Below are 11,417 nucleotides of genomic sequence, written 5' to 3'. Positions count from 1 at the left end.
GCGTGACATAGTCTTGCAGGCATCGTGCTGTCTCACTGCAATACTATACCACTCGAGGAAACAGTCCATCTGGCCATGAAACTCATTTGAACGTCTAGCTACAGTTACTAACAATATCATGATTTATTCACAATATGTGGAATCAGCACGTCCCAGAGACAGCTTCCGATATCGTGAGCATTCTCTGATGGTGTGCTCCATGGCTTCTGGTTGTGTACGTTGGTGGTATAGTGGTGAGCAAAGCTGCCTTCCAAGCAGTTGACCCAGGTTTGATTCCCAGCCAACACATTGGTGAATATTTTCAAATGCTGTGATGAACCTAGGAATGCGACTAGCAAAGCCCAACCCTTTGAAAGAGCTAAAGCACTGCAAAACTGAATTGGGGAGAATCTTACTGGGGATTCTGAGCGATGACTGTGTAACCAGGTGGTTATGGAGGGGATATTTGAAATCTGACACTGAAATTGGTAGCTGTCTCTTTAAGACATGCACGTATGAGTGACATCAGCACGCCAGTAATTGTGGGAGTGGACATCGTACAGTTGAGCGTGGTCTGTGGCTACACATGATGTGAATGCAAAGAGCATGTTCAAATAAGACTGATGTTCTGTGCATCTTGGATTAGGCGAGATCAAAGAGGAAATTGCCACTACCATATTTTTTGCTTTGTCTTTGTTATTATAGTATATATAATAACAAAGAGCTATAGTCGCTCTTTGTGCATCCTGGTGTGTGTATATCTCCAGGTATATCTATGTGAAGCTTTTGAGTTAAAGGTTATACTGCATCCAACCTAAGTTCTGTAACAGAAAATAATACAACCCCTCATTTTTATGATTTCATGCAGATCCAGAATTAAAAAATCCCCATTTAAATTCATTGTAGTACGGTGTGTTCTTTGCCAGGCTACAAATTTTGGTACCAGAAATGGGGTATTCTGAGCATTTAGATGAAACTTTGGATGCCGTATAAGGTAAAATAAATAAAAAAATACGGTAGTGGTGAAGAGCTGCAATGCGGGTGTCTGGTCTGCCCAGAGAGGCGGGGGAAGGGATGTCCAGAGCAGGGACCCAGGAGAGGATCGCCAGCAGAACCAGCATTCTGGACTGTTCTAGTGCACGTTGGCAGATACTTTAGTGCTATTTATCACTTTCTGTAGTCAGTCACTGAGTTTGAGTTTGTAGGCATCCTCTCATGAGGCACCAATAAATGTAGGGGTTTTGTGCATTACAGGGACAATTATTAATTGTAGCAGTAAGTCACAAAATGATTCTTTGATGGCTATTAGAAAACCAACCTTGCGGGATAACACACACACACACGGATACTATTACACAACAATACATTTATTAAGGCATAAAATGTGTATATAAACATAACAGATCTTATAGTGAGGGTTAGCAGAATACAAAAGGTATATATTCGATCACGAAGAGTTACAAACCAAGAGGGACATACATTGAGTATACCATTCATTTATACCATTTCGTTAATGAGCTTTGATTTCAGTTTCTACACTAGATACTCAAAAGCAAGTACATCACTCATAGGAATTAAACTGATATCAACTGGGGTTGAGGTAACAATTGAATTCTCGAGCTGTAACTCAGAATATTGAATACTCATCCAATCTGTGTGGATTCAGATCTCCCGTGGACACAAAGAAACAGTGGCAGGCTTGTTGCTGTGTCCAATCAGCATTCTCTGGCCTAGTGTCAGGCAGTGCTGGTTTGGCATGAGGGAAGTGGGAGAGATTCCTGCTGCGACGCTCTGGTAGTAGGCTCTCTGAAGACCAGCTAGTTAGTTCTGGCTTACTAGTGAGAGTTTGTGCACATGAGAAAAGCGACTGCGGGTCCAAGCAGGTCACACTCTTTAGACAGGAAGAAGACCGGTTCGTTCCTGATGTATTGCTAGTTCTGAATCCATACAAGAACGATTCTATAAAACGCTCACCAGATTACGTTTTAAGAAGGAACTGCGGCTCAGGTTCAGCCAAGATCTAAACTCAGATGGCAGGATTCAGAGTCCAGAGTGCGGACTGATGGCGCACGGAGGGTCCATATAGATCCCTCAGTGATCTTCCGCGTGTTTAAACCGCCAGTGTGTGACTACCCTGTCCCCGTGACCTCATTGCTCTGCTCTCGCCTCTGTGCAGCCGAGCCCGACTCATGGTAAAGTGAAAAAAAAAATGCCCTAAACGTGTGATTTTCTCTGGAGCGAGGATAGATGTTACCTTTATATCACTGAACAGAATGTATGAGATGTGGCGGCTAGGTTCAATTTTTTATCCTCTTTAAAAGATTAAGGACTGGGGTGAGCGTGATTCACCACCCTAAGAGCCCGATGTGCGGACCGATTAAGCTGCATAGACTTGGTCATTTAACTATTCTCCATTCGCAGGGTTAAGGTTAATGAGAAAACATTGCTGACTTTTTTTTGCCAGCCACGAGCGCAGATTAGCAAGGTTTGTATTTCATCTTTTGCAAGTTGCATCCATTTAAAAAAAAGTCGTTCAAGACAGGAAATGAATACTTGCATTGAATTAAGTCTAGCCGTAGGAGGTTGTCCATAATGACCAGTTCTGTACGAGAAGACAGAAAAAAAAGGCACCGCTGGGATTCGGACCCAGGATCTCCTGTTTACTAGGCAGGCACTTTAACCAACTAAGCCACAGCACCCCTGGAGTGCTGTCCTTTTACAACTACTTGGACACACCACTCTGAGACATCTGCATTCGGTGCGCGCTCCGCCTGCTCGCTGAGCAAGTTGCCACCTTTACATACAAAAGCAACATCGACACCAAGAGAAAGGATGACAAATGGCTTTTATCTGGAACTTTTCATGTCCAAGGAGCTCAATGTGCTTTCCGTGTACAACAGGGCCACTGAACTCCACACCGGCCACTGAAGCACAGCAGTGGCTTGGTGGCTTGATATCTCCCAAAGAAAATGTTGAAATCGCATGTGGAACAGAAAAATGACCCTTCGAGTACAAGGGAAAAAAAAAAGATCATCTGGAGCACGCCAACACATGTACGGACAGCCCAGTTTCCTTGACGAGGTGGCCAAGTGGTTAAGGCAATGGACTGCTAATTCATTGGGCTTTGCATGCATGGGTTTGAATCCCATCCTTGTCACATTCAGCATTTGACACATGTGCCCATTCAAAGTTGGCCTTGCTTTCTTTTGCTCCGGTACTAGAGCAGTACATTTTCTAGCTGTGGCTGAAGATGGTATAGTAGGCTAACATCGGTATCGAGCAGTGACAGTAACAGTATTTACTGAGAGAGAGAGAGGCAGCTCAGAAGTTGAGCTCCTAATTTCTTTGAGATTTTATTGTTTTCTGTAACTGAACAAATAGTCTAGGAATAAGGCAACATCTAACAAAAACTAAAGAAAACCAAAGAAGTAAAGAAAAATCATTGAAATTATCATTGAAAAAAAAACAACAAAGCAAACATCTGAAAATCTGAAGACCAACTATAAGACACAGCTACACCTGAAGATAAAGGACCTGAGGAAAAACTTCAAAGAGAAAAATCTTCAAGAAATGAAGAGGAGCAAACAGAAAAAAGGAACAATTAAAACAAGGAAATAGAATAAGAAGACAAGAAAGAAATAAAAAGTACACCAAAGGAAACAAGAAGGAAAGGGAAAATACAAGCAGCATCAAGAGAAGCCAAGAACTCAGCCATAAGCATGAAAAACAACTGGTAAGCCCTGATCTTTCTTCTCCTTATTTGAAGAGGCCTCTAAAATTGAACTGATTTACTAAATAAAAGTAAAAAAAAAGTCTTTAGAAAAAGTTACCTTAAAGTTTAAACTAAACCAAATACCACTTGGGCCCATTAAACTCAAAAGGCCAAAGTTGAAGAACCTGTTCCCAAGCAACAGTGGGGCTGATTGTATTCAAAACGCCCTAGCCTCACCTGGGCCAATTGTATTTAAAAGAAGCAAGATGAGTACAGAGCAGAAGACAGCCCCACTGGACCAGCCCTGCCCTCTCAGCACAGTACTCCAATACCCTGAGGACGCGAAAACCGTTAAGACCAGGAAACAGTACAAAGACACATGGATGAAGGAAAATCCAGAGACCCTTATCGCTGACTACTGCCAGGCAGGAGAAAAACACATTAAAACCTGCTCTTCTTTACTGAGCACCCAAATGCCTGGCACACAGCTGTGTGCAAGACATATACAAACACCACGAGAAGGGGCATCAGCAAAGGCAGGCAAATCTCCATAGGGGGTGACAGCGAGCTAGAAGACACTGTCCTGACCGTCAACACTTACCACAATGGTACAGTGATGATAAAGGGCAGTGAGGCTGCTCTGGAGCTATTTGAGGAAAAGTTCACGGACCTGAAATCACAGGCTGACCTGGAGAAACCTCCCCCAGAAACAGGAGAGAGACCCAGTAGCCTGATGCCTACCACACCGGAGAGTTCAGCTCCACCTGACTCTGAGCCCATGAACACAGCCACAGCTACAGAACAGATCAGCAAGAGTGTAGCCCTAGGCAACACTGAATCACACCACCCAGACACACACGGCCCACACCAACCCCCCTATGACCACAGCACAGCCCGCCTCCTGAGAGAGAAACTCTCTGCTCTGGAGCTGGACTTCACTGAGTCCAAGGAACTGATGCTGGGGAGACTCACAGAGGGGCAGACAGCACAACAGCTAAGAGACGAGGTTAACAAACACAGGAACGAATGCAAAACCTCCAACAAACAGCTCAGGGCACAGATGGAAGAGTTGCTGCAGGACAACAGTAAGCTGCAGTCGGAAGTAGCAGAGCTGAGAGAGGAGGTGCAGCTCGCGGAGAGGACAAGCAAGACCCTCAAAGAACAGCTGAGGAAACTCACTACTTCCCACTGCAGCCCCGACTGCAACAGAACAGCCCTGAGGCCCAGAACACACAACACACAACACCCACCCCCAACCCGCAAAGACACACCGACCCCCACACAACCTGACATCCCTACAACCTCCACCACCAACTCCCACTTACCCAATACCCCCACCGTAGCAAACACCACACCCACTGCACCCCCCGGCATCCCAGATCCACTCACAACATCACTCCCCAAAAGCACATCCACCTTGCCAAACACTCAGGGTGACCCACACACACACCCAGTCCCAGAGACGGCCCCACCCAACACCTCCACCTCACACACTGCACCCCCCATGCAGCCCCCCGCCTGGCAGCACACCAGACACCAGAGGCAGATGCACGGAAGTAGCCCTTCTCATTGACTCCAACGGGAAGTACATTGATGAGCACAGGCTCTTCCCGGGACTACAAACAGCAAAGCTCTGGTGTCCGACGACAGAGAAGGCCCTGCAGCTGCTGTCCAGGTCTGTCCTGGGAGCCCCACGGCACATCATCATCCACACCGGCACCAACGATCTGAGGACCTGGAGGGAGCAGGTGGCCCAGTCCATTAGGAGAGTGGCAGAGAGGGCCATACAGGAGTTCCCTCGCGCCCAATTGTCATCTCCACCCTGCTGTCAAGACAGGATGAGCAGCACCACACCATCCAGAGAATCAAAGCTGAGATCTCACAGTGCTGTGCCCTGCTCCCAAACGTCCACCTGGCCCATCACCCCACCCTTGGATCACAGCATCTACATGACCATAAACACCTCAAAAAACAGACCATCGGACTCTTCACAAAAACTCTGAAAGACACCACACTGGGCAGACACCCAAACAGCACCCCAGAGAGAAACAGCAGGACTACCAGAGGAACACCCCAACACCCACACCCCCACCCCAGACCAGCTCAACCCACAAAGAACAGAACCAGCCCCATCCTACAGCCCTCCAACCCAGACCAACGACCGAACGGGACCAGAACCAGCGCCTCACCCCATGCCCCTCAGCCAGACCAGCAGCTGAACCAGGCCAATCCACAAACCCCCACCCAGCACAACAGCAGAGCTGGACCGAGCCCCTCCTGCACAGCTACGCCGCAGCCCTGGCCAGACCAGCAGTCCCGAGCGGTTTGGAGCTGGGAGAAATCTGGCAGCTCCTGAACCTCATCTGCACCCGGCTTATGAGCTAAACTACCACCACCCACAGCGACAGACAATACTGTTTTTGTTGATGATGTAAGTGTCCGACACAAATTTGTTACAGTTCCAGAAAGCAAAAACAAACTGCAAAGATAATTCAAACGATAACAATGAGATCTCTAACGATAAGTATATGGAACATTTAGGGTCTGGGCTTGTCAGCATTTGGGCTGAAGAACACTGATCCTGACTTTATGAAGAATGTAAAGGAGACAGACATCATGATCCTACAGGAGACATGGTGTCAGGGAGACTTGGCTACCCACTGTCCCCCCGGCTACAAGGAGATCATGGTGCCCTTTGTCAAAAAAAAACAAATCACCCGGGGCAGAGACTCTGGGGGGATCATTGTGTGGTACAGAGTGGAGCTCAGTCACTCCATACAATTAGTTAAGAGAGAAGAGTCACAAGTTTGGCTTAAAATCAAAAGAAATACCATATGTACAGAAAATGAGGTTTTTCTGTGTGCTGTCTACATCCCACCCTCAGAATCCCCTTACTACAGTGGGGGAATTCTCCCCAGTCTCCACACGGAGATCGGTCATTTCCAGGGCCAGGGAAACGTGCTGCTCTGTGGTGACCTCAATGCACAAACAGGCACACTGGCAGACTTTACTAACACACAGGGAAACACTCATGTATTCGGACAATCCCCTCTGTACCACACACCAGTCACCTCACACAGGTGCAGCCATGACACCACGGTCAACAGCACCGGTGCGAGCTGCTCCAGCTGTCAAGGGCTGTGCCTGTACATCGTCAAAGGCAGCACTAGAGGGGACTCTCTAGGCAGGTTCACCTTCAGCTCAGCTCTGGGCAGCAGTGTGGTGGACTACGCCATCACCGACCTGGACCCCTTCTGTATCAGTGCCTTCACTATCAGGCCACAAACTCCTCTCCGACCATAGCCAGATCACACTCTACATGAAGAGAGCACACCAGCACAGAGACACACTGACACAGCCCAGCCAGCTGTATGACCTCAACCAGGCGTACAGATGGGACACAAACAGCCTAGACAGATACCAAACTGTACTGGGCGATGAAGAAATTCACATTCCTAAACACTCCGTATCAATCCAACAAATTAGGCATAAACTTGGCCACACAAAAACTAAATCACCTATTTCACAAACTGGCATCAAAATCTAAACTAAAAACAACTAAATCAAAAAACTACCAAAAAACAAAAGCAAAAGAAAAGTGGTTTGATAGGGAGTGCAAAAACATCAGAAATGCACTACGAAAACTCTCAAATCAAAAACACAGACAAACACACAACACAAAACTAAACCTCAGCTACTGTGATACGGTAAAACTTTACAAACACACGCTGAAAAAGAAAAGAAACACATACATAAACAAACAACTTGCAGAAATTGAGGAGACACTAAATCAGAACTGTTTCTGGGAGAAGTGGAACAATTTAAACAAATCAAAACCAGAAGAATTGGCCATCCAAAATGGAACAATCTGGCAAACATACTTTGAAAATCACTATCAAAGGCTCCCAAATACAAATCAATCAGACTAAAACACCATTTATGAAAAACTCGAAATTTTTGAATTGGCTATCAAAGACAACCAAAACCCCTTAGACTCCCCTATCACTGAGCAGGAGCTACTAGACAAACTCCAGGCCCTCAGACCACGCAAAGCCTGTGGCCAAGATGGAGTCATAAATGAGATGCTGAGACACAGCAGCCCAAAGTTGCAACAAGCCCTGCTCAAACTCCTCAATCTTATCATGACAGCCGGATGTTTCCCCGAGGCCTGGGACCAAGGACTGATCACGCCCATCTATAAGAGTGGAGATAGACTCTATCCCAACAACTATCGGGGCATCTGTGTGAACAGTAACCTGGGGAAGGTATTCTGCAGTATCCTAAATACACGAATAGTGGCCTTCCTTACCGAACACAATGTCCTGAGTAAGAGTCAGATTGGCTTCTTACCAGATCACCGCACATCTGATCACATTTACACCCTACACACACTGATAGACAAACACGTCCACCAAAAACACAAAGGAAAAATTTTTGCCTGCTTTGTCGATTTCAAAAAAGCATTTGACTTGATTTGGCATGAAAGATTGTTTTATAAACTACTCCAAAGTGGCATAGGAGGCAATGTGTACGACATTATTAAATCAATGTATTCAGAGAGCAAATGTGCAGTGAAAATTGGAAACAAAAGGACCAAATTCTCCACCCAATGCCGTGGGGTGAGACAGGGCTGCAGCCTGAGCCCAACACTGTTCAATATCTATATCAACGAATTAGCAGGAATGTTGGAAAAGTCTGCAGCTCCTGGTCTCACACTACATGACACAGAAATCATGTTCCTTCTCTATGCAGATGACCTGGTCCTGCTGTCGCCCACAGAACAGAGGCTGCAGCAGAATCAGGCACTGCTAGAGCAGTACTGTCAGACCTGGGCACTGACAGTCAATCTGGACAAGACCAGAGTTATGGTTTTCCAGAAGAAAGCCAGACCTCAGGGAAACAGGAACAAATTCACACTCAACAGCAACACATTGGAGCATACATCCAGCTACACATATCTCGGTCTCACCATCAGCTCATCTGGGAGTTTTGACCTGGCAGTGAAGGCACTGAGGGAGAAGGCACTCAGGGCATTCTACGCAATAAGAAGGAGGCTCTTCAACATCAACCCACCAACAAGAATCTGGCTCCAAATATTTAAAAGTGTAATCCAACCCATTGCCCTATACGGCAGTGAAGTGTGGGCCCCCCTCACAGTCCAGGAGTACACTCAATGGGACAAACACCCCACAGAAACTCTGCACATGGAGATCTGTAGAAACATCCTCCATGTGCAGAGAAAAACACCTAACAACGGATGCAGGGCCGAATTAGGCCAGTACCCACTATTGATAAACATACAAAAAAGATTATTAAAGTATTGGCTACACCTAAAAAACAGTGACCAAAATTCATACCACCACAAAGCCCTGCTGAGCCAAGAGCTGAGCCCAAAACAGAGCCCCCTGAGCCAGCTGGTCCCGAGGCTCACTGACACAAGCCACACTGACACTAACCAGCATCAGGACAGCACTGCTAGAGCACCACAACTCAGACTCAACCACATCACAGACCAAACAGCAATATCTCACACACTGGGACACACACACACAAACACAACATAAACTGCAATGCTACAGAACCCTAAACAGGCAATACACACAAGCCGAATATTTGACCAAGATAAGAAACAACAAAAAGAATCAGACCCTGAGGAAGTAAAGGCTCAGTGACCACAGCCTGGCAATAGAAACTGGGCGACACAGGCAGACCTGGCTGCCCAAAGAGGACGGGCTGTGCTCCCACTGCCAGCGAGGAGAAATAGAGGCAGAGATGCACTTCCTACTGCACTGTGACAGATACTCTGGGATTAGAGAAACATCCTTCTCTAAATTCAGAAATCTAGTCCCAGAGATCCCACACCTGCCAGATCACAACGGGTCCCAATCCTACTGGGAGAGGGAGGAGGGAACTCAGTTGAACTGGCAGCCCAGTATGTGATCTCCTGTCACAGCCTGAGGAACAGTGAGCCTGTCTCCCAATAATGCTCAATATGTTTACAGTATATGTAAATATTTTATGACATGTCTCTGTTGTAAATGTCTGTAATATGTCTGTAGATTTTATTTTATGTTTTGTTCTATGTTAATTGTATTATTTTATTTGCTTTGGCAACACTGATTGTACCCATCGGTCATGCTAATAAAGCACCTTGAATTGAATTGAATTGAATTGAACAGTATTTACGTGCCACTGCTCCCAAGTGGCTCTGGGTTAAGACTGCTCTTTCACTTACTTGCAACGCAAACGGAGAAAGCAATTTTTGACAGTCTCTCGAGAAACTGCGCTAGGTGTTTAGAGATAGACTTTGTCAGTTCCCCCTGGAATGATGGCCTCTCAAATAGTTTGTGATTCCTCTAGACGTTATACAGTACAATCAAAAGCGCAACAAAAGTGTTTTCCGTGGAGCAGGTTTCAGACCCGTAGACCAGTTTTATTTGTACAGCAGGACGCATTCCCAAACGCGAATCTGCTGTTTTAGAAATGCTTTGGGCGGCGTGAAATGAAAATAAGAAATCAATTCCAGATGCACATGGAAGCAATCAAGTGTTTCATCCGAACTGTTTCAAAGACTGCTCAAGAGCTTTCCTTTCACAAACGCGCAACGATTAACGATGGGGGTGCACCCTTCAATGCGCCTTACATCTCTAGGTAGTGATTGAGACGATTCGTAGCGTGTGCTCATTTCCATATATGCCCCGTGTTGCAGTGGTAGGATGACGTAAAATACTGCTTCGACACGTAACGGCATTATATTCAACTTCAGGAGCTGAGGGCTTTCGTAAGCGCGTAAATCAAAGGCAATTCCCGCGTCTAACACTAATGTAAAAGCTTTTCAAAGTGCAGTGTGGTGCAGCTTGTAAAATCCTTGTCCACATTTCTCATTTGTTGATGTTTTATCTGTCTGCCAAAGTTGCATTTTGACATCCGGACGGGGAGACTTGATCATTCGAACGTGAAGCTGCCCTTAAACCCTCTGAGGCGTATCTGTCTGCCGGCATGTATTTTGTCAAACATTTTTTTTGAACAGAGAGCGACTTTGAAAAGGTTTCCGCAGCCACCTCGCACTCCATGTTAGATTGTAGGAGGAATGCAATGCAGCGGCAGCAGCGCTTGCTGTAGTCGTAGCCGAGTGGTTAAGGCGATAGACTAAAAATCTGTTGGGGACTCCCCGCGCAGTTTTGAATCCTGCCGACTACGGCGTCTGCCGTACGTCACCGTATGCCTGCGCAGCAAAGGCAAAGTGCCGCTTCCCCTTTTTCTGGTACTATAAAAACGCTAAATCGCTTGGACCCTGTGCCATGGAAATCAATTCTTCAGATAACGACACGTTTTGTGTTCGCACGACCGGTGTTCTACTTATGCCTTTGAAAACCTAATAAAGCTGAAAGAACCGACACGATAGGTTCTTGTAAAGCACGCCTGTAAAGAACTGTTAACATCAAAGGGTTTCAGTGTATTAACTGAGGAGAAGGCCTGATCGCTAATTGTTGACTTTTTATTTGGTGTGAGAAACACTCTCACTGCACATGAAGTGCAACAAATGTAGCCGCAGAAATTGCATAACGCTTTCATTTATGCTATTGCAGACACCGACGTTGCCTAGATAGAAAACCGAAATAGCCATGGGTTTGCTTGCTGGTCTGAAGGATCTCTCTTCGAATCTCTATCATTTATCAATGGAAGTAAAAGGCGCTGCAATCTGATACATGTTCAGATTCAAACC

General features: G+C 46.1%; 2 non-coding genes across 2 annotated transcripts; both read left to right on the top strand.

Annotated features, from left to right (window-relative positions):
• Positions 1-3,054: 3,054 nt before the first annotated feature.
• Positions 3,055-3,136, top strand: trnas-gcu (transfer RNA serine (anticodon GCU)). Its single transcript has one exon. It is a non-coding gene; the product is annotated as a tRNA-Ser (tRNA).
• Positions 3,137-10,809: 7,673 nt separating this feature from the next.
• Positions 10,810-10,891, top strand: trnaf-aaa (transfer RNA phenylalanine (anticodon AAA)). Its single transcript has one exon. It is a non-coding gene; the product is annotated as a tRNA-Phe (tRNA).
• Positions 10,892-11,417: the final 526 nt, after the last annotated feature.

Source organism: Atractosteus spatula, unplaced genomic scaffold, assembly GCF_055471065.1.
Source record: "Atractosteus spatula isolate fAtrSpa1 unplaced genomic scaffold, fAtrSpa1.hap1 Scaffold_125, whole genome shotgun sequence".
NCBI classification, from domain to species: Eukaryota; Metazoa; Chordata; class Actinopteri; order Semionotiformes; family Lepisosteidae; genus Atractosteus; species Atractosteus spatula.
This window is presented reverse-complemented; position numbering and strand designations above follow the sequence as displayed.